Source organism: Pteropus vampyrus, unplaced genomic scaffold (assembly GCF_000151845.1).
Source record: "Pteropus vampyrus isolate Shadow unplaced genomic scaffold, Pvam_2.0 Scaffold140, whole genome shotgun sequence".
In the NCBI taxonomy this organism is placed as follows: Eukaryota; Metazoa; Chordata; class Mammalia; order Chiroptera; family Pteropodidae; genus Pteropus; species Pteropus vampyrus.
Window position 1 is genome coordinate 3307006 of NW_011888921.1, and position 23835 is coordinate 3330840.

The following is a 23835-nucleotide window of genomic DNA, read 5'->3' on the forward strand; positions in this document are numbered from 1 at the left end:
CACTTGCTAAAGCCCCAAAATGATTTTCTCATCGCTTTTTAAAATAAAGTGAGATTTTCTAATATGCTGTAAGGCTCTACATACTTTAATTCAGACATAGCTCTTTAGTCCTATATTTAATCGTACCTACCCTCACCAACTGGATATATGAGGCTTCTTTCATGTCCCCATTGCCACCTCAGGATCTTTTAACATGCTGTTCCCTCTGCCTGGAATGCTCTTTCCCACATTCTTAACCCAGATGTCTCTCAAAATTAACTAAAAGAACCTGAAAAAAATCGTTAAATGTCACATGGTCAGAAAGGCCCCACATCTAAACTAGATCCTCCATAATATGCTCCTGTAGTATGTTCTCTTCCTCACAGTATTTATCACACTTTGCATTTACATTTTTAGTTGTGTCATTATTTGATAAATACCTATTTCTTCCACTAGGCAGAAAGCTTCATGAAGGTGGAAATGATGCCAGATTTGTAGACTCTACATATTCTCAACGTCTAGCACAGTGCTGGGTGTTATATTCTACTAAGACCAGTGCAACTTTATATGATCTCCTTTACAGAAACAAGTATGAAATCTTGTTATTCCTTTATAATTTCAAAGAGAAATGGAAATATTTTCCTCTGGTTACCAGAAGAAAGAACAGCTTTGTTGTACAACAAATGCTCAAAGTTATTCTAATAGAAAAATCAAATTTGATTTGACAGAACTGTGTGTACTCTAGCCTTTCTCTCCAATGAAGTTAAGTTTCTCTGTGATACAAAATTATTTTTCAGAAACAGACTAGATATTCCAGTGTGTAGTCTTCTGCACTATTGCTTCAGTTCACCCATTCATGAGGATGCAAAATTAAAACTTGAAATAAAAATATTTAGAATACTATCACCATTAGAAGACTGTTTTATCACATTTATTAAGAGATATCTAAATATCCTAACTACTGATTCTTTATATCCAAATTCTTGTTATTAAACCTTATAATGTCTTGTTTAAATAGGTACCTAAGAAACAGGATAAGAAATTCTCAAAAAAGCAGATCTCTCAAATTTTTACTTATGTTGTCTAACTTCAAAGAAAGACATCAAATCTGGAAAGCAAAACTGTCCTTGAGTCAAAAGGCAAAAGTTATGACCTTCCCTAGTTACTGCAAACATTTATTTTACCTGATAAGTAAAAGTAAAAAGGGAGCTAACATTTTCAGAGCATTTCCCACCATCCCTACCTATTTTGTCTTTCATACCAACCCAGTTGTGACCAATTTACTCTGAAAACTAGATTTAGGTAGCAGATAGACTCATATGTCATTTACCCTTTTGTTGAGCAAGCTGGATATAGCTGGTCATGAAACATCTAAAAGCTAAATTACCTTGGATCCAAGGATCTGATTTAAATCTACATCCAACATGTATCTGAGATATATGAACATAACTTTGACAGTAAAAACGATCTAATATTACTTTTATGTTAAATTCTCTTAAACAATTTCCCCAACACTGCCATTTTAGTCACACATTGATAGTCAGATGGCTTGTTAGTCTCTGGCATGATTTTTTCACAGAAATTAACTTATTAAAAAGCAATCACTACATACAGTCTGAGGTACATCCTAAAAAAGAAACTGCCAATAACAGCAGAACGGTATTTACTTGATGACTCCCTGTTGCTGGTGCTAATGTGTTAGCATTTTTATTCCTTTCCTCTGCTTAGACACAGCTTAGAAATAATATCTAGGGAGAACCAGAAAAGTTAAAATAAATAACCCTATGCTGAGGTCTTTTCCTTTTGCTAAGAATATTACATGCTTGCTAATATAAGAATTAAAGCAACCACTTGAGATATAAAGGGCTATTCATAAAATCTGAATATGTTGTTTTGCTTACAAACTTTCTAGCTCTGCTTTTAGATGACATAGATTCTCTAGTCATCTTAAACATTAAGAAACATCTTAAATTCTTGCACAAAATTTATTTCTTATTTCTCCAAACAGTAGTTAGTTTCCACAAATGTACAGGGATATGTAGCATAGATGATATTCACATAGTGAACTCTTTATGCTATACATGTTAATACATGATATTTAATAATCTATAATGAAATGTGGATATAGTAAATTCCAAAATGTCTCCATTCTATATAACCAATAGTAAACCACCCCTAGGGTACTATTTTTCCCAGAAAATAAATAATTTCGCTTTCTTTAAAGTAACTCATATATTTCAAATAATAGCTTCAATAATCCATAAAGCATACTGTATAACATGGTTAAATAAAACTCAAGAGTTTAGCCCTCAAAACTATATGTCTCAGTATTTAAATGTTACTGATATCCTTCCTAAGAGTATAAACACAAAGACTTGCAGAAAAATTCCCAAAATATTTTCTTAATATCCATCTGAATAACTGGAAAAACTTGGCCTTGGTAAAATAAATGGAAATCTTTTCTAGACAATTTCTTCAGTTTATCAAAAATAAAGCTTTTTTTCAGCCAACTGTCTGTGAATACAATATATATCATCAGGGCAAATATTTTTTCACTGAGTTATGAAGCACTTTTACTTTTGTTATCACCTGGGCATTTAATTAAAACCATCACCATATGCTCTGTAAGATGCTCCAAATACAAAAATACCTAAATCCACTGAGAATTCTCCCTGTCCGATTAATAAATTTGGTCATAGCTCTAGTTTTAGATATTTGATTTTAGTCCTTCAAGATCTAAAGCTATGCTTACATTTTATTCAATTTCTCAGTTTCTTCTAGTAAATTTTCTCTACAAATATTCCATTAAAATGGTCATATAAGAAGACAAGGCGAAACATGACTCTTTTTTTCATTTGACAGTAACACAGCCTTTCACATCTGTTGCATATAATGTTCCTTCTTTGATTAGTCTAAATTTTCGTGGGTGTTTTTGTTTTCAAGATAAAGAAAATCTTTAGTGTCATAACATTGAGAATGTACTTCTAAAACTTTATATTTTTTCCTAAGACAAATTATGCTGACTCTTCACTTTATTCAGTGACTAATCAGGAGATGTAAATAACTAAACTCTTGTTGCCTGCCAGTTTTGCCATGTTTTCCTTTCCTATTATCCTCTGCCCTAATTTTATGCTCAAACCTAAAATTATCTGCAAAAGAACACTGCAGTCAGGATCTGGGTAAATAATTTCAATGTCTGACATTATAGTAAATTGATCTTTTTTTAATGAGAAAAATTACCCAAGTAGTATTTTCAAGCATTTTAATTTGTAATAAATAGTCAACACCATAAAAAGAAGAAAGGAAGCATTATTTTAACACTGCATATATCCATGTAAAAAGAACTTTACCTTAATTATTCCTCCAGTACTGTTCAGTCTTTCTGGAACTGTTCAGAATAGCAGAACTCTAAAACAGAATTGACTTATATGAAACTTTGGGCATCTAGACAATGATTTAAAGACCAGTGGGCGTGAGGGAGACAAGCCAATCACCACCACCACCTCGTCCCAACACCTCCCTCTGTCCAACTTGCGTCAGCTCTTTAAAAAAAGAGAAGCTAAATCAGTTTACTGTTTTACATTTGGATTAAACACCGGTTACACCAATTTCTATTTGCTTTTAGAATTTTGGCTTTTATACAACAAAATACTCATTTACTGAAAGTTCTACCTTGAGTAGTGTCATTCTATATCAAGATTCTATAGGTTGTTTGACTAATAAATCTAGAAATGGTCATTTTTCAAAGATTTATGAACTGAAGGCAAAGTAAAACAACAATAATATAGTTATGGAGTCAGACTGTTAAATGAAATACTATAATCGAAATGCATAAAAAATATTAATTATACAACATAAGAGTTATTTTCTTTTGAATTATTGACTTATTTAGAGAAAATGTTGTAGAATGACAGACACTTCCAAATAGTATTAAGTTATTCAAGGTGCCATGCATGAGGTTGGAAATCATAAGCCCTGTCAGCCACTGCTACCATTCCAGAGGTGTGCTAAGTAAGCAGAATTCTGTTTGGAGTTTTTTAAAAAATTTTAAACAGACATTTTCCTCCTTTCAAAAAAATCTACTTGGCTTTCCACATATCAGAGAGAGTTAAAATGTGTTGGCAAATAATTTATTCTGTTACAAAAAGTATCAAGTAGACTTATTCTGAAAGAGAGGTGAGAAAAACATTAAAAATCAATCCAGAATTAAGGGTTCTTTGCCTTTTCAATAGATTTTTATACATTAAGAAATTTATATATTTTTAATTTTTAAAACTGAAAATTTATGCATTGAAAAGAAATTTTTATAACATGAATGAATAATCTGATAATCAGAAGAAATGCTAGATTACTACAGTTGCATTAATTCCTTATTTCTAGAAGAAACAATTAAACATTGTTCGTTGAGTAAGTAATTCTTAAGTTGATGCAAGACATTAAACAAACAAAATGTCCAATTGTGGTGTCCCAAAAATGGTGTCCCATTTTTCTTTTCTTTGTCAAATGTGCTCATTTGGTCTATTAACTTTAATACAATATACATACTTTTATTTGCCTTTTAGTTAACTTGTTCTTTATTTTTCAGTGTTGCCCTTTAGTTTAGTCCCTTATCAGATAAAAATTATTATGGTCTAGGGAAAAAAGGGATAACAAGTATACACTAATTTTAGTTTCAGAGAAATTTAAAGAATATTTCTTTTCAAATAACTTCCATTATTTAATTGTGATCTTTCCAATTTAAGATTTCTTTCTGTTTGCAAAGTTACCAAATGAGTATAAGATTAAGCAAGCAAAAAACTGAAATAATTGTTAGAAAATTAAATACTTGTATCCTAGTAAAATCTCATTTGATAGTGGGTCAACTGAAAAAGAATAAATGTATTCCAAAATGTGAATATTATACTATGATATCTTCATATGAAATACGATGGAAATAAATGGATAAATATCTAAAGTTTTACTTCTTTAAAATTTTATAGTTTTGGAGTCTATAACCATGCCACCCTGAATAAGCCCGATCCCATCTGATCTCTGAAGCTAAGCAAGGTTGGGCCTGGTTGGTACTTGGATGGGAGACCACCTAGTAAGACCAGATGCTATAGGTGTAAAATAAAAAATGAAAAAAAAAAATTTCATAGTTTTGGTTTCCCTACAATTTTATTCTTCTTCAAATGTAATAAATAATTATAGTAAATTGCCATGTTGAATTAAAATAAAAAACACACATAGGAAACTTCAATGAAGGGTCCTATTATATTTCTTTTGAACCTACTCTAATTGCAAAATTCTTATCACAAAACCTTCGTAACAATGACTCAAAAATCAAATATACACATACAAACACTAATTTAACAAAAGTTAGCTAAATTAAAATAGTTTAGGAAATTGTTTGTTGTTTTACTTCCCCCCCCGCCCCCCACCGGCCCCCCAGATAGTTGACATGCCAAAATTAATGAAGAAATGGATGGTCTGGTCTTGACAAAACTCATGGTAACTTTCCTTTCATAAGGAAAATACAGACAACATTATAGTTTCATGTTCTGAATATTGCTTAAAAATTATACCATGATATAATTTTATATATATTTGATAATAGATCTATACTCTTTTGATTTTTACAACATATTCAGTTAGGCTCCAATTTAATTCAAATATCACCATAGAAAGACGTAATGGACCAGAATATGTACAGACTTTACAAAATGAGTAAAATGAAAAATATGTGGGTAGGGAATAAAGAAGCAATTCTGAGCAATGAGATAAACACTTCAACTGATCTTTCACATAGGGAATTCATAAAGGGGCACCAAGAACAGGTATGCGAGACTTGGTCTGGAGAGAGGTATAGGGGAGTTGCAGGGGGTAAGATATGTCCAGTAAAGGGATACCTGGCTTCTCAGACTGTAACACAATTAATGTTAGAATTGCACAATATGCTCCAAGACTACAGAAGAGTCCCCAGGGGTTGAGGCCACCCAAGGAGGCTTCAGGGAGCCCATGGACCTTGAGGAGGGCATTAAAGTCCAGGTGAAATTCCAATAGGTAGAGAGTTAAAGGAGAGGCATCCTGGATGAAGAATGCAGAAATGCTAAAAACATATTTTGGCAACAGAGAGAACCAGTTTGGCTGCACTGGAGACTTTCTGGAGCAAAAATAGAAGAATAGAATGGTATAGGCATTAAATCTAGGAAATCTAGACTTTTAGTGATGAGGATCTCTTGAAAGTTTCTAAAGAAAATCAGAAGAGAAGCAGTGCAAGTGGGATGATGGGGTAAAGATGGAGGCCAGGACAAGGAGGACAGTGAGGAGGCTGACTGATAGTTTGGCTTTGGCAACATTTACCTGCCCGAGAATGATGGCAGAAGGAAAGGCAGATGGAAAGAATTTGAATTAGGGTCAGCAGTAGTTTGACTCTTTCTTGTTCTACTGTTTCTATTTATCACTTTCACTAGCTAACAATACATGCTATATATTTTACGTGATCATTCTATGAGGAACAGAAACTTGCCATAAAATAGAGATGGAGAAAGACAATACATGGTGATAACTCATGGACTTCAGCACCCCTTCCATCAATCTGTGTCCATCATTTTCAAATAGTACAGAGAAGGTCCTGGAATGTATATTCCAATATGTTATTTATTGAAAGTACAAAATTGTCGGCTCAAAATAAATTAAGTGATTCAGATCATACTTATGCATTATAGTAGAATTTTTCTTGTCCATATTTAAAAATTATTAATCATCTTGTTTCGACAATGTCCTTGAAGAGAAAGTACCAGCTGGATCAAGTCAAAATTGGTCAACAATTTAAAAAAAAATCTCTTAGCCAGACCATCATGGCATTTTGCAATGACACTGGGGAAGACACTGGGGAGAACACTTCTTGTTCTCATCATGACTGTACCCAAATTTCTAATTATAGTCATAGAAAAAAATAATACTTGGAAGTAGAATCTGGTTTTAGCCAAATTGGAAGAAGATGAGTAGAAACAGTGATGACTAAGAAACCAAATTAATAATTTGGTACTACCTTTGTATCTGCATTCACACGGCTCCTGCTTCAATTTCCTTTCAGGTCACTTACCTTTTTTCTTGCTTCTGTTTCTTTTTAATTTTTCTACATCACACTGTTTTTATCATGCCTTATTCTCCAAGAAGAGTTAGTTACCTTTTATCATTTTCAGACTTTATAGTAAACTCAAAATCTAATAAAGCAGATCAAGTCCCAAGATTATATATCTGTCTTCATCCTACAGCCAATATTAGTGCTTCCAAATATAAAAAAAAAAACACATTAATCCAACAACTTTTTATAGTATAGTAGATAAATGTCTGTCTGACCTACTAAGTCATTCCTAAAAATGAAAGACACTAGCACAACCGCAATTAAAAACAAGATTTTGATTACTTCTTTTCAACATAGGATTTATCCCCTGGTTTTTGTGCTTCACGCTTAAAGCGATGAATAGAATTTGTGATTTTTTTTTTAATGTCATGCTTTGACACTCCAAATTCTTCATTTACATCTCTCTTAATATGATTACATTAAAAAAGAAGAAAATTCATGCAAAAAATTTACAGAAATCTTCCTAAATCATTGACATAGCAAAATTCCATGTTATTCTGAAGGTGAGTTGAGTTACTACCTCACTTGCAAAGTGATGAAAGCTTAGCTATGCTGTATCTCTTCATGATTATGTAATTATTAATCTCAATTTACAGAATAAAAAATAAGAAATAAAAGGAGATAATATTGAATATTATCCAAAAGAGCCACCTACTAAATTAATTATAAACATAAAAGTAAAAATTAACAATTTTCTAATTCCCCTTAGACAGAGCCTCTCAGATATCCATAGAACCTTAGGTCACTTCTATTTTTTGAGGTTCCAAATATATTTTTAAAAATCCAAAACAGGATTACTAAATTGTAGTACATTTTTAATCTTCTCATTTAACAAAATAACACCTTAACATACGTACAATACAAATGACTTTATGAATAATCTCATTTGATGATAACTTCTAAAAATCTAAATTTGGGGCCCTCCTGAATACGAGGCCCCAAAAGACTTCCCTGCTCAGGCTCCCGGGAGAGGCCCTGCTTTTCTGTTCTAAAAACTTTCCCGACCAAGGGAAATGCAATGACCTACACGTGCTGAGGACATGGCTTTTAGTTGATGGCATCCCCCTCTCTTTAGCCCAGCCTAAACCACCTTTACAATGGAGCATTTTGGAAATGTTTGAATAGTCAACCACTATGTTGCAAAATTAGCAAACAAGTTTGGTGCAGGTTGACAAATTTACTGACTTTACCACAGACCTAAATAGAAAATTCTTTTAGTCTCAGCTGATGGTGGTGGTGGGGCGGGGGGGGGGGGGGCGGGGGAACAGGAGACTGCTCATGTTGATGATATTTTGTTCTCTGACTTTTCCCCTTTCAAGCAATTCAAATCCTTCTGGTCAATTTCATGTCCTGATCCCTCATTGAAATGATGCAGAGAAAATAGTATTGCAAGTTCATTCCTGGTTTCTGCCTAAGCTGATAGATCATGGTGAAGAAAGAAAACAGGTCTGTGAGGCCTACAGCTGAGTCCAACTTAAATGATGTATTGAAATTCTAAATGTTAAATTAGAGCTTTTAGAAGCTTGCTTTAGAGAATAATTCCTACCCTTTAAAATCCCTGCTAGAGTAGATAGCATTGCTAAGAGATGTGTAATTATAATAATTATTATTACACTTTCTAAACAACAAAATCACCTTGTTAAGTTTTTTTTTTTTTTTTGGCATAGAATGCAATATTAATATAGTGCTAGTTGAGTCAACTGCCTTTCTAATTCAATAATAGCAATCGATGATTTTAAAAATTACATTCTTTTTGGGTTATGGCATATTAATTTCCTTTGCTCTCTTTCAGATTCCCACCCATCTCTTTCCTTTAAAAAGCAAATTTCCTACTAGAATATGTTTATGCGTTCTGATTTTTTATTTCATCAATGATTGGACTTCGTAAATCTGTCATCTTGCTTGAATTTGGACCCCTAACGGTATCCCAAGCTGTGACCCAATAAGCCAAGTTAATAGACTTGGATGTAATGAGGATGAGAGCGCAAGGAGCACTCAGCAGGATTTGCAATGGGGAAGGCTCTCTTAAAAGGTGATAACACAAACTTATGCTGTAAAAGAATTAGTGTCCCTAATAACAAACGATATGCTCGGGCTGGCTTTTTCAGTATGCTATTCAGAATGTTGAAAAAGCAAATGCATGTTCACCATAAAGTGTTCTTCAAAGGATTTTGAGATATATAATAGGTAGTGACATTAACATTTCCTAATGAACTTTTTGGTGCCTGCAAAGAAGGATTTTCTGAGTCAGGTCTCCTCAGTAAATGAGGAGGCCGGTTTCTGCCTGGGGTATTTACCTCCCCTGCTGGGCTGTAAGCAACTCCAGGGCTGGGCCATAATGCAGCCAGAACTCCTCACATAGTGCTTATTATCTGATGTACCCATCCTTTGCTACAAGGGTTAGCAGTGCCCAGCATGGCAAAATTAACTGAGCTCTTTGTTCTTAATGGGTTGTGTGAATTAGGAATTATAATTCCTTGAGGGCTGGGTATAAAGCTGGTAGTGCTAGTCTTTCTTTAAATATAGGAAAGTTGACTCAGAAAGAGTAAATGTCTTGACCTCATTCAGAAGGACAACAACAAAGGAGGGACATTTGGGCAGATGGCATATTTAGGAGGTTTGGGTATGGATTCAAGTATATCCAGACAGCCAGTTTAGATTAGTTGTAAATGATTTATTTTGTCTGTCTCCTGTGATTAATATTAGGCCATGCCTGGTTCATAGCAGGAACTGTATAAATGTTGAATGAATGAAAGTTTTTATTAAAGATACTGATTCAATCTGTGCCTATAAAATAATTTAGAATTTATTTAAAGATTGCAACAAGAAACATTCTAATAATTATTCTAAGTGATGGATCCTGCCATATGTTAAAATGCAGTAGTTCCTTCTTATGTTCAGAGCCAATTGTGAATGGTAAAGTGAATGCTCATGCTATGTGTGAATGCTCATGCTATGTGCAAGGGGCTTTAGTCCCTGTATAGAGACAGGCCTTCCTGGAATACTAAGCAGTAATTACCAGTCACGTGTTCAAAGAATATTCAAATAATAATAAGGGCATGGCAAAATTATAAGTTTTTAAAAGCAAGATACAAAATCTAATAGTAATATGATCCCTGTGTTTTTTTTAATTATGCATTTAATATCTAAAAACTTTTGCAAAGGAAAAAAGCCTGAAAGAACACATCAAAATATGAATAGTGGTTATTTCCAGATTGTGGAAATGTAGATAATTTTTATTTTTTTCTCATCTATATTTGCCAACTAACCTTTAAAAAGTTTGAATTACTTTCACTCTGAGAAAACTAATAAATGTTATTTAAAAAAAACAAAACAAAAACAAAAACAAAGAGTTCATCTCTTAGGTTTTGTAACAATTGTTAATCAATCCCAGACATTAGCCACTAGTTAAATCTTTATTTTTAGTGAGAATATTTTGGGTACTTGACCAGCAACGATTAACTTTCTTAAAACATCTTCAATTCTGAATGGGCATTTATGAGTTATTTAGAGTCTAGGTAAAATTATACATGTCCAGTTTGTTCTGGAAAGATGAATTATTTTTTCCCCATTAGCACTCTAATAGCTCTCAAAATATTATGGAGAAAATGAAGATTTTTAAAAAATATATTTGGAGCCTCAAAATTTTTCATAATGCTATGAGATAGTCAATTTCTATTATACCACAATAAGGAGTCATATTCATTGATTCATTCAGTAAATATTATTGAATACCTATGTGCCAGCCTTTATGTAGGAGCTAAGGCAAGAAAGACAATAAAAAAATAAGACAGTCTCTGCTCTCAAGAAGCCCTGGTCTCTCAAGGGAATCTATTGCTTAAGTAGGTCACAATGCTATAATATCGTGGGCAAAGTGCCTGTGAGAACTGAAGGGTAAAAGTGTGGCACCCAACTCAACTTGAAAGGGACAGAGGAGACTTACTGGGGAAGGTAAACAGCTAGGCTCAGACTGAAAGAATAAACAGGAGCCGACCAAGAGCAATGAGGTGGGAGCAGATGGGATATTAGAGGGACAGCACGAGCCAAGGCAAAGAAGAGAAACAGCTCTTGACTACCTGTCGTTCCTGGAATGCTGAGACATACAACAGGAGAGGACATTGGTGGGATCATGGGGCGTTTGGATGCCATGTCTTTTCTTTGTTCTGTTCAGTTCAAATGAGTTCATAAAAAAGACCAGCCCGATGATGCCACATAGAGCTCAAAATTTCAGTTATGTAAAGAAAATGTGCTTTGTTAGAACTTGTGATAATAAAGGATACTGCAAACAGTAAAAACCACAGGGTAACACAAGGCTATTCTTGCCTACACTGAGTCCTTGGAAAGATTGTTAATGTTGGCTGGGGTCTCTGCTTTGTGTTTGGACCAACAGGATTGTTGTATTATAATTTTGCCATGAACAGAAAAGTTCAGGTTCATGAAGTGTTTTGCTTCAAATAATGTAAAATACATGAAAAAAAAAAAAAACCCATCTAATTACAAGACTTACAAGAATTGAATTTTTAACTACAGAAATCTTGACTTTCTCTAGTCTTTCCTAGATATTTGAAAATTATTTTTAAATTGGAACTTAAGGTTCAACATAGTTAAACTTTTCTTAATTATTTTAAAATATATCTAAGTAAAGATTGATAGTAAATTTTGAGTAATTTACTGAATAATATTGTCTTAATTTTCATGCACCTATAGTCTCATTCTTTTTTTATAATGTCTAGTGTAGAGCGATAAGTAACAACTGGAAAACTGGTATTTGCTTTATAATGATGGGTGATTTTTACATGTGCATAAGACAATCATATTTATGTACATAATTTTGCTTGTGCCCTTGTCTAGAGTTTAAAAGGCTGATGACATTTTCTTTGAAGCTTGCTTAAGACCTTTAACATTAGCTTTTTCAGACGAAGCCTGAGAGGCTCACTTTTTTTTGTCTTGAAACTGTCTCTATTCATCCTTTCTAATCTACATCTTCTGACACCCAAAGAATCTAAACGACTGAACAGGTTCTTCTTCCTTTGTTATACTAACACTTAGCATTGGACTTCTATTCCAGAGATTTGGGTTCAAGTTCTAACTCCATCACTCACTTAAAAAAAAGTGTATAATTGCTGGGTTAAAACAGGACCACTGGGAGGAGCAAGTGAAATTCACTCATTCATTTATTGAGGATCTACTATGTGCCAAAAATATACTTATAAATACGACTATAGGTCAGATTGGTGAAATAGTTACTTCTTTCTTCAAATGAAACTCCTTTTGCCACTGTTTGGACAACAAAACTTAGAAATGTAAATAGGCGATAGCTACACTTGTATAGTGGTCAAAGAAATACCAAAGTGGTTGTCCAATAGAGACATGTTGGACACACAATTCTGATATGTTGTCATAAAATTCTGATTCTAAATATTTCAATTAAACTAATTCTCATCAAAATTTTTATCGAAGTTAAAAGGCGCACAATGGAATGAATTGTCTTTTGTCTTTATGTTTTTCTTCCTCTTTCCTGTTTTTGGTCAGTCATTCAAGCAATAATTCAATTAGTTAGCAATCACTGAACAGCGATTATGTATCCAGATGATGGTCATGAGTGTTTCCATGTCTTTAGGCTTTCCTTCTACTGGCGAACATCTGGCTTGGTTTTTTTCTGAATAGTGACAAGACTTAACTAGGAAGCTTTGCAGTTGATCTGATACATGCAAGAGTTCTGTCAGTGTCTACATATATGTTAAATTACATATTTATGTTACATATATGAAGAGAGAGATCTGCATACCTGTATCTATATTTACATTTATGCCTATTAGGAATCATAGTGCTTTTTTTTTCTTATTCAAAGAAGCTCAGCTTTTATCCTTTGGTTCACATGCTATGTATGTTTCCATAAGTGCATTGTTGTTTTCTCACTGTGATTCCAAATTCTTTTATCAAATATGGGGCTGCCTATGAAATGAAGATCACACTGGAGTTCAAATTCAAAGATACAGATGTGATCCTCATTCTGTTGCCTACTAGCTTAGAGACTTTAGATAAGACAGAGTTAATCATTCCCTCCTCTAGGCCACAAGCGTTGTTGTGCTTACATGCTGAACTAACATATTGGTCTACAGGTCTGCCCTTCTAGACTTCGAAGACACCGTTTCTTATTCAATAGACCATAGGATTAACTAGTATAGATCCTGGAGCTCAACTTCCTAGACTTAAATCTGATTCCTATCACTTATTAGCTGTCTGACTTTGGGTGAATTGTTTGCCATCTCTGTGCCTCAGTTTCCTCATCTGTACAAGGAAGATAATAATAATGCCTACCGCACCTGCTGTTATTAGAATCAACTAAGTTAGTATTTGTAGAGCATTTAGAAGAGTTTCTGGTACATAGTAAACATTATATAAGTATTGGTTACATGTAAATATTTAAAAAATTAACTCTAACTTCAAAACCTAATATGGTACCTACTTATAAGTCTTTTTTGATTAAGTAAAGTCATGTAAATATTCTGGAACTTAGTTTTCTCTTTAAAACTGGGTCTCATAAAAACATTACACGAAGTTGCAAGGGTTAAATGAAATAATAGATATTTAAGTGTTATACACGTAAAAGGTATTTTTTATTACCATTCATTCATATGGCAATTTGGACATTAGCAAACTTGGTCATAGAATTAAATTACTTTCAACACCTTTTGCTTTAGAAGTGTATTGTCACTGTTCATTAAACCATTATTTCATTTGTTAAATTATTGATTAGTGCTGTAGAAAAGCTAGAAAACAACAGCTTTTGACCCTGACCCATGGAATCTCAGAAAACAACCATGTAATAATACATAGTTTGCAATATGTGTTTGTTTAACATTAACCAACCTGTGAAGCTGAACAGCACCATGGTACATATTTACCCCTGAATCAGTCCTCAGAGGCAGTGTTTAAACATGCAAATGTACTGGTAGATTTTGGAGGGGTTTGATGTGTCTTTCTATGGGTTATTTTTCTTTAACAAAATATGAGATTAACAAAACATGAAGACCCAAAGATGTACCAAGACACATTTTCCAAATGCCAAAGTAAGTGACCTATATTTTGCTTACACTCTAGGATTTGAGACTGCTGGGCATTTTAGTACTCATTCTCAAATTGGTCAGCCACATAATTTTGGACTAATCTTAACTGATTCAAATCTCAGACCCTTTTAATCATCATGAATCAGCGCATGGATAAATTGGCAATATGAATGGATGACTGGCTCTCTTTGATCCAGCTTTTGATCAAACGGGACCCTCATAATTGATGGGCATCTTCTATCTTTACATCTCTCAAATACAAGGAAGTCTTACAAACATGCATCTATGCTACTTCTCATTAATTTAAGATTAACCTGGATAAGACTGCTTATAATTTGAGCTGACATCTAAAAGTGTGCAGTGTTAAATCCTTTATTAGGCCCAATTCAATTCTTTCTTTAAGATTTAGATAAGGAAACACATGCACAGGTGTTTTAAAATAGAAACTCCATAGAGATTAAAATTAACATTAATTTAAAAATCTTTAGTATTCTTATAAAATATTCCTATGCTATTTGAGAAATATACCAGTTTTCTTTAATCTGTTGGGTAGTATAGGTACAAATGGGAATAAATATAATGCTAATGGAAGTTGGGTCTCACTCTGGTATTTTACATTCTTTCCATCTCTTCCCCTTTCAAACGGTTAGTCTTCTGATTGCTAACATATTGAGTTATTCTCACACAAGTGTAAATATATCGACATGAATAAATCCCTGTTTTCCTCCTAAAAAGAATAATGTTGAAGTATATTTATTACATAAATATAGATGTCATTAGTACCTATCCAGATGGTCTCAACAACCTAGTTTAATTTTTATAAGGCAAATTCCATTTTTTTTTTAATAAGTAGCACTATTTGGTAGTAGAATAATAATAACTAGTCTGCTGAACTATTCATTGTCCAATGTATAGTTATCTAGACTAGTTTTCCAGGGACAATCATTAAGTAAATAAGATTTTTTATCACTCATATGCTCAATTATGAAAAGAATCAACAGGAGCAAGAACTATAATGCAAAATAGAGAAAATGAGCTGTAGTGAGTTGTTGGAAGATGCTGTAGGATCTTAGTCACTGCTTTCTGGTCATGGTTTGGTCACAAGAAACAACATTTAAATGTTTCTTTAATGTCCAGTATAACTTACTTTTATTACACTAATATAAGAATTTAGAAATATGTGGCAAAAAAAAAAAAATGAAACACAGTTTTAGATGTCATCTTAACAGAAAAATCTCTTTATGATTACCTCGAGAAGCTAAATCACTCAGTCTTAGTGAAAAATTTGAGGCTCTGTTTATTCTTTTCCCCCTAGGATTTCAGCAAATAAAAGTATCCAATTTCTATGTGCATTATCATAAATATTTAGATATATCCATGAGAAAAAATTTAATTATATATAGGTTCATTTTCAGTGTGCAGAAATAGATGAGGTTATAAATAGCTTTGTGGCACATGAGTTTTCACCTAAAATGTTTAAGAAACAATTTTCTTTCAAAGTTTTGCATTATCTAATTACATTTATTCTGTGTTATGACAAATGAAATTATTTGAGAATAATTGATGCAAAACACACAAGAGATAGTATTCCTGTATTGAGTAATTTGAGAAGGAAATAACTTTTTCAAGAGTTCTAAGTGGTTACAGGATACATATCTCACTCTCTTTTTATAGCTCTATGTATCATATGGAGATGGCCTTCATTTTATATCTTGGGTAGACTGAGTAGACTGGTAAATTAAGGTCTCCTTATTTTTATTCTATTGCTTGCTCCTTCCTTCCTTCCTTCCTTCCTTCCTTCCTTCCTTCCTTCCTTCCTTCCTTCCTTCCTTCCTTCCTTCCTTCCTTCCTTCCTTCCTTCCTTCCTTCCTTTCTTCCTTCCACACAGAACAGTAGCTAAAGAAGGCATGTGTATGCTTTATTACTTTTCTGCAAGTGAGATAATAACATGTAAAGAGCTTAGAACAGGACCTGGGATTTAGTAAGAATTAAATAATTGCTGTTGTTGGTTTTATGTATATTTTTCAATCAGTAAACCACATAAAGTAGCCTAGGTACTTAATATTTTTATGAGAACCTACTCTTAAACAGTATATTATTTTTGATTCAGAAGAATGTTATCATATATTAACTAAACCCCAATTCAAAATTTATTTCCATATTCTTGGCTGAAAACAAGATGGCAAATTTAATTCCTAGGCCTACTGACAGACATTCCAAGAATGGTCCTCAGATTTTTGTTATTTACAATATTCATAGATCCCCAGGAGAAATAGCTTTCTTTAGTGGGACTCTTAAAATATTCAGCCACATGACAGTATTCATTGCCTTGTGTTAACTTGTTATGAAGTTAACATTTCCTACATAGAAAACCCTGAAAATATAGATAATATTTATAACAGGAATGCTGACATGGTCTTGATGCCTCCAACACTACCTCGGTCTGGTATCCAATAAAATATACAGACTTGCCATAGCAACCACTGCTACACAAAACATATACATGTTTCTAAGATAAAGAGAATTTTTTTTTTAAAGAAACATACAAAAATATGTTAGTTGTACAGGTACAGATTATAATTCTGCACCATGGAAATGTATATAGGAGTAACATTTACATATGAAACCATAAGAATATTTCTAAATACTTAGCATATTTCCAAAAGGAAATTATTTACAAAAGGAATCTTAATAGTTTATTGTATTTGAATGCATTACAGTGACTCTGACAAAGAATACACAACCATAGCAATGAAAGAATTTGGATTAATGACTATCATTTTATAAAAAACATGATATATAAATGCCTTATTTTTATTTTATTTTGCTTGATATTTTTTAAGTATACTTATAGTTTATTAGTTAAAAGTAAACCTTGAAGAACCCAAAACAAAACTACTCTATACCTATTTCTAAAAAACAAGTGTGAAATATTTTTTTCTATTTTTATTCTGAGAAAATATCTGTGCTTTATTGTCAAGTGGGCAGGTGACTGAGTCTTTTTTTGGCCTCAATATTTGGTATATTTGGGGGTTTGAATGCCATGGAATTTGAATCCTATCACACTTGACCATTTCCTTACTTTCCCTATTCAAAAATGTGTTGCCTTCATTTATTTTTCTTAGTTAATTGTGGTGGAGAATAAGGAGTAAAAAAATTTACCTACACAGGCTATTGATTGTTTTTCTAATTTTTTTTGTAAAGCAAAATATTTACAAATCTAGAAACAGAAATATATACATATATAATATTAGCTTTATTGAGAGAATTACAAAGGGGCAACAATTGGCTTTTTATTTAAATTCTGATCAAAATTTTTTAAAAAGCGACTCGGTAGTATTTAATAGCCCAGAGGGATCGGAGAACTGTATGTAGAATAAATTCTCACCAGATGACAGGATCCAATTGCTAAAAAGTACATGACAGGAGAATTCCAGGTGGAGTAACTTAACAACTTAAGGGGAAGATATGATGTAGAGGGTTGGGGCCAAAGCTGTGTGAATCTGTAAAATACTTGTACACTCATAAAAGCAAAAATATCACCAATGATATTGTTTCTTAGCTTAAATTGGTAATAATAAATACAATTAAATTTCAACTTCTCATCTTTTGTTCACTAAAATGCTTCTAGAGTCTTAAATTTTGGCATTGCATAGCTAATTGCAGTTAAAAATTAATAACTATTAAATAAATTACTTAAATATAATACTATGAAGTAATAGAAAATTATTATTAATAAAGGCTAAAGCTCCTTTAAAAAGTGTTTTCTAGTATATGTGGATAGTGTAAACATAAGATGTTAAATTCTCCTGTCTTTTCAGTAATTGAACAGAATAAAGAGAAATCAGACTAAAGTTAAAAGTTGGCAGGTATTTTGAAAAGGTTTGCTTTTAACTTTCACCTTGGAAAATAAGACCTGCCTGTTCATCTGGCATAGTAGCAAGAAAAGCTTGTAAGTGCGACTTTCGTAATCCATCCTAGCATCTTTTCTTATGGAATAATTGAATGGTTTGGGTCATTTCTAGGAGTCCTTCATTAGCTATTGGTAGACTGTAGGAGTATGTCATTGAGTTCTCACACACTAGAACCTTAAGAAAGGCAGCTTAGACCAATCACAAAATCCTATGAAGCACCTCTGCATAACTTACAATTCCGACTCATTTCAATCATTCCAATTCATTACCTAAATAGTAAATACTGAATATAAAATAATAAAAATATAATATAAAATAATTAAAATATTATTCTGAGTTTTTTTACTCTAAAACTGACTTATTTTTAGGCAAACCAGACTTGGAGAATGAGAAAAAATAGTACATCGTTCCTTAGACATGATTTTTTGATCATCCTTGGCAAAAGTGTTATAATATAGACCTAAAAACTGAAATGTTTCATTGCTTAGCTTAGGCAGAATGGTGCATTTCATTTTTATTTCTTATTATGGAAAATTTCAAATTTATACAAATGTAGATGGAATAATATAGTGAAAACTCACATATGTATTATCTAGCTTCAACAGTTGTTAACTATAGCCAATCCTATTATAACTAAACTATCACTCCCTCTCCCCATTATTTTAAAGCAAATCCCAAATATATAGTTTCCTAGTAAATATATCTGTGTATTCCAGTAACAGAAAAGTACTTTTTAATTGAAAGGGCACTCCAGGTCAGCCAATTTGTATCAGGAAGAGGCATTAGGTAAATCATGGGAGATTGATGTAAGAGGGAGGATTGGGCAAAACCAGGCAAAACTGAGCAAAATGTAGGCTGGAGGATCCTCAAGGATGCAGGAAAAGGAAAGACAAGGTACAATTTTTCTTTAAAAGAAAAGCAATTTTATGAGATTGAATTAGCAGAATACTGGAGTTTAAGGATGAAATTTTAAATGTTCTGTAAATCAACAAAATTCAGATTATGAGAAATTTATGAAACATGACTTGGTTTTATCATCAAATAAATTGTAAAAGGACAAAAAAAGAAATGAGGCGTGGCTAAACCTAAGGATTAAGACAGATTTAAAAGACATATCAACCAACAAGTGTGTAAACACTGACTGGATTCTGATTCAAACAAAGGGTAAAACAAAAAAGAGAGATAATCAGAGACATTTGAATGCTGCCTGGAAATTTGATAATATTAAGGAAATACTAGTTTACTTAAAGTGTGATAATATTTATTATTAAAGATTTCTTTATCTTTTTACAATACATCTGCATCTCGAATGGATCATATCATATGATAACTTTAATTTGCTTGGAAATAATCTAGTAATGACTGTGGTAAGGGTAGTAGGGAGGAAAGGTGTGCGTATAGGTGAAATACAACAGACAAGTACTGGTAATTGTTGAAGCTGGATGAAGATGGACTTTCATTATACTATTCTCTCCTTTAGAATATTTTAGAAATTTTCCATAATAAAAAAGTTTAAGCTTCCTAATTTAGAACTACTTCATATATTTTTCTAAATATTCTTCCCAAAAGTTTGAAAGCAGAAGGAAGATCCTATAAATTTCTTCAGCTAATCAGAAATTTCTATTAACTAGCACTTTTGAGTTTTGCCATCATAGCTGAAGTTAACAATGAAGAGCCTAAAGCACTCTGAAACATTGAAAGATTAAATTATATTCAATAAAATTTTAACTTCAAAATGGCTCTTGCTGTATTCTAATTCTTTGAAAACTGACAATCAATGGCAGGTATTATTTCTTCTTAATCAGAACACTGCATTCCCTAATTATGTAACAGAAAGTGTTTCTATATTCTTAGCTAGACAACTAAGACTTTTGAGCAGAATTTCCCTCTTCTGTGACTGTGAAATTTGTATATATCCATGTGCATGTATATACCTCACTTAATTTTTGAGGACATCTTCAGGGGTTTGTTATTTTAAAATTCTTGCACACATAAATCTCCCATCACTTAACAAAAAGTAATTATTACTTAACAAAGGTGTAGCCTCAGGATAGGATAAAATCAGAATCTGCTTGTAACAGCATTATTCCAAACCCAATCTATCTTGCTATTTATTTAAAGTATTGTTGTTCTGTTTGTAATTGCATGTTGTGGTCTAAACAATCATTTTTAGATCTGTAATTTAAAACACAAAAGAGGTTTGTTTAGACATCGGTGTAACCAAAAAGAACCAAAAAATGCTAACTGTTATGCCCTTGATTTGATTGAAGCCATGCTTCAGAGAAACATCAACCAATTTGTAGGAGAATATCAGAAAACCTAATACTTTTGTATTTATAGATCAAGCAACTTGTTAATTCATTGAAATTTTCACTTTTCTAAGGCTACAGGTTGTATTTGTAAATAGCTTCAAGGATAGATGACTCAACATGAAGCTATTTTAATTACTCTTCGAAGCTAATATCTAGCATTTGTTCTCTTCTTTATAGAAATCCATTCATCATTTGATTACCTCTTATCAAAAATAAAATGTATGCCAAGCCACACATATTTCTATTAAATCTTAGAAGGGAAGAATCATTCTTTTTCAATCTGTTCAATCTATTTGTGTCCAATCTCAGTGGGTGGGCAACTAGAGATTCTCTCATTCTGGTTGACAAGCATAGAGGCATTCTGTTCCTTTCTTCTTATCACAGCAATAAGGGTTGAGAGACACAGAGAACCAAATTTTGTGGTCTGCATTCTCTGCTCAGACCACAGTTCTGTTAATTTTGTAGAGTGTGAAATCTCATTTTTTTTTAAGTTCTCATTGGTAATAATTATATTTATGATAGCAGAGCCCTGTGTCAAGCACTTCACATCTATCAAATGAGTAATACCTTCACTATTGGGGTAGTTATTATTATTACCCCCATTTTTGAGTCAGGCCACTGATACTCAAAAAGATGGACTAACTTACCTGAAGACCAAGCTGGTGACTGGCTGAGCCAGGACTAACACCCCCATGTCTGACTGCAGAGCCCAGCTCCTAATGATATTCCATCACCATTGGGTACCTACTTTGTGTTGGACACTGTTCCTAACTAGATCACCATCTTCAAGAAATATAGAAGTGAACTGGAGAGCTCAGCTGGAGAGCTGAGGCAAATAAAGCAGGGTTCATGAAGAATGGTAAGACTTCAGAGAGAGGAGGGGGTTCCAGACAGAAGAAATGGGGTCAGAGGTTTGGCCCCAGTAGTACCAAAATAACTAAAGTCTACTTTAGCTCAAATGGAATGTTTAAGTCTGGCTGAGGTTGACCTTGACTGCCAGGTTAAGGAGTTTAAACTTTATTGAATTCTGGTATAAAAACTAATGTAAAGCATTGTATTTGGTTCCCTTTTTCCAGGTGTGGATACTGCTACAGTACTACAGAATTGTCTGAAAGTAATTGTACGACTAATACTTGACATTTGGATACGTCGATATAGTACACGAGGCATTTCTATTTAATTTTCTTTCTGCGAATCTCTATTTCTTCTCTTAAAAAAAGTTTAGAAAACAAACAAAACTTTCCATCATCCCTTAAAAAAACAATGCCTACAGTGTTGAGAACCATAGTCTACGTGTTTACATTTCCTATCACACTCCCCAATGACTGTCATCATTAGTCAAATAAGTAAAACAGCATAATATCAGAAGTAAACAAAATTCAGTGGGTCTTTTGTTCAGTCTACCGATTTGCAGCAAAGTGTTCAGTCCCTCAAGGTTACCTGGCTGAGTTAGGTGCCCTACCACATGCTGTGACACCTTATAGTCCACACACAGGAGATAGGACCCAAAGGAACAGCCTGCTAAGTGATGTGAGGTATCTATTGTTTACACAAAATAAAATAAATCATAAAGATAGCACAAGGGATTCTATTCTATTTCAAAAGATTCAGAAAAAGCAAATTTGCCTATAAAAGGAGTTTTAATAAATTAATAAATTTAATAAATTATTTTAACTATGTCAGTCTTTTATATATTTAGCCTTCGGACATATAGCATCCCCTACCTACCTTCTATTCTCTGGCTGGGTTTGGGATAAGAAATATTTTTCTGGTAACAGAAATCATTAAAATGGAGACTTAGAGCAATGCCTTCAGTTAAAACTGGGTTTAGTCAGGGCTCCCTACTGATAGCCTGTGTTATTTGTGAATTACCAATCTGTCTCTGAAAGCCCTAAATGTGAAATTCTAAAAACTGAAAGAAGTATTTACACTTGCAGATAGTAGTGGATATTTTGTTCTCTCCTCTGCTGGGGGATGGGGAAAGGGGAGAGCTTCCCAAAGGGTGCTGATGAAGGGAGGGGATGCACCTAACTCTTCTAGGTACTTTTCAGAAGTGATATACTTTCCTTAGCTAGTTACGGCCAACAGTGCTCAGGTTACCCTTGCTTGTAAGCATTCAGGTGAAGGATAATATTCTCATTTTAAAACCTAATTGAAGTCACCTCTGGGAGAGGCTTCTCACACTGGCAGGTGGAGTGAAAGAACAGAATAGTATAACACTGACAGTCTCTGGACCCTTGATAGCTGCCCTTGGGCTGAAGATGCTGTTTTGACTCTCTGTGATTTGTGTCAAACTGAATAGCCATTTGCTGTCATTTCCAGCCATGCCTGTGTACCTGACTTACGAGCTATGTGACCGAGCATAGACTGGCAAGGAGTTCCCTATTGCAGAGACATTGTTTTCACTAATTTCAAGAAATCTGAGTTGTCTTACCTAAAAGTAAAATCAAAGAATAGATTATTATATGGGCGTGGAAATTTTTAAAGGTGCTAGATTTTATACCTTGTTGTCTAAATATATACTTTTCTCTGCCCTATCTCTTTTCTTCCCAATCGTCCAGTGACCTCTGTATTAAATGAAGATCTAGTATATAGATCCTTTTGCCCCATCACACACAAATGTCACTGTGAAAAGAAAACCTTATTCAAATTTTGTCCTCACACTTTTTACCTCACCAAATGGTCTCAGCACCTCTTTAATCCCACTGAAATTCTAAATAAGTATATCGATTGAGGGAAAAAAATTATACTACTAAATAGAGTCAAGCAACTGGAATACTACTTGGCAATAAAAGGACCCAATTATTGATACAACAACTTGAATAGAGCTCAAGAGCATTATGCTAAATGAAAAAAAAAAATCAGTCGCAGAGAGATCACATACGATATGATTTCATTTCTGTAACGTTCTCAAAATGATAAAAATATAGAGATGGAAAACATCTGGTTGCCAGGGGTAGGGAGAAGGAGGTGGTTGTGACTACAAAGTTGTAGCACAAGGGGATCTTTGTGCAGTGGAAGTTCTTCTGTGTCTCGGTTGTGGCAGTGGCTGCACAAATCTGCATGTGGTAAAATGACAGAAACTATACACGCATATTTTGCCAATGTTAATTTCCTGGTGTTGATATTGTCAGAAAATTATGTCTGAGTAACTATTTTAAGAAACTGGATGTAAAGTATAGGGGGCCTCTCTCTGTTACCTTTGCAACTTCCTGCAAATCTTGATTACTGCAAAATAAAAAGGTTAAATATATGGCAACCAACAGTATGGACTCCTCTGTATAGCAAATATAAATATAGCATAGCAACACATGCCCCAAAGAGAGTCAGATATATATTTTTAAGTGTGCTGTTACTAAGGAATTGCTTCAAAGGACAAGAAGGGATAAAATAGTGATGAAATGTGTTCTCAGGACTATAATAAAATCATT

The 23835-nt window shown here is 33.3% G+C and overlaps 1 protein-coding gene and 1 pseudogene across 1 annotated transcript in view; one reads left to right on the top strand and one right to left on the bottom strand.

Moving 5' to 3' along the window:
- The window catches only part of SLC38A4 (solute carrier family 38 member 4), a 39122-nt gene extending 35753 nt beyond the window's left edge, over nt 1–3369 (bottom strand). The window contains exon 1 of the mRNA XM_011368337.2: nt 3330–3369. The gene's annotated coding sequence lies outside the window, so the exon portion shown is untranslated. The remainder of the gene's footprint in view (nt 1–3329) is intronic.
- Nucleotides 3370–4965: 1596 nt separating this feature from the next.
- LOC111744790 lies at nt 4966–5084 on the top strand (annotated as a pseudogene).
- The last annotated feature ends 18751 nt before the right edge of the window (nt 5085–23835 follow it).